We start from the raw sequence: 448 nt of genomic DNA on the forward strand, positions 1-448 counted from the left end.
TATATATATATATATATATATTCTAAAAGCTGCTGACCTCTTCTCCCCCCATCAGGCTGTCTGGGGCCGGCGGCTCGTCGGTGGCGGAGAGGGAGGAGGGGGCGGGCCGCCCCCCGCCGCAGCTCGCGCTGCAGTGTATGCGTGCACAACCAGTCTCCACTTCTGCATGCTCTCACACTAAAAATATTTGTTGAGCAGCTACTTGACCCTCAGCTGGCAGCCTGCATGCATGCACAGAAGAAACGCTACACTGCTGAACAAGAGGTGTTTGGGGGATCGTCGATCCCAGCGCAGAGGAGCGTCGTGGCATTTGTTTTTTAGGATTTATCCTTTTTTAGTTCTTCTTGCTCAGTTTTGTTACTGCCCTTTCAGGTTCTAGTTGCCTCTTATATATTAACAACATCCCCTCCGCGCAGAGCGGTAGGCGGGGAGGGGCGGGGGGGGGGGG

The sequence above is a fragment of the Eimeria mitis genome, genomic scaffold, assembly GCF_000499745.2.
Source record: "Eimeria mitis Houghton genomic scaffold, Emh_scaff1967, whole genome shotgun sequence".
NCBI lineage: Eukaryota > Apicomplexa > Conoidasida > Eucoccidiorida > Eimeriidae > Eimeria > Eimeria mitis.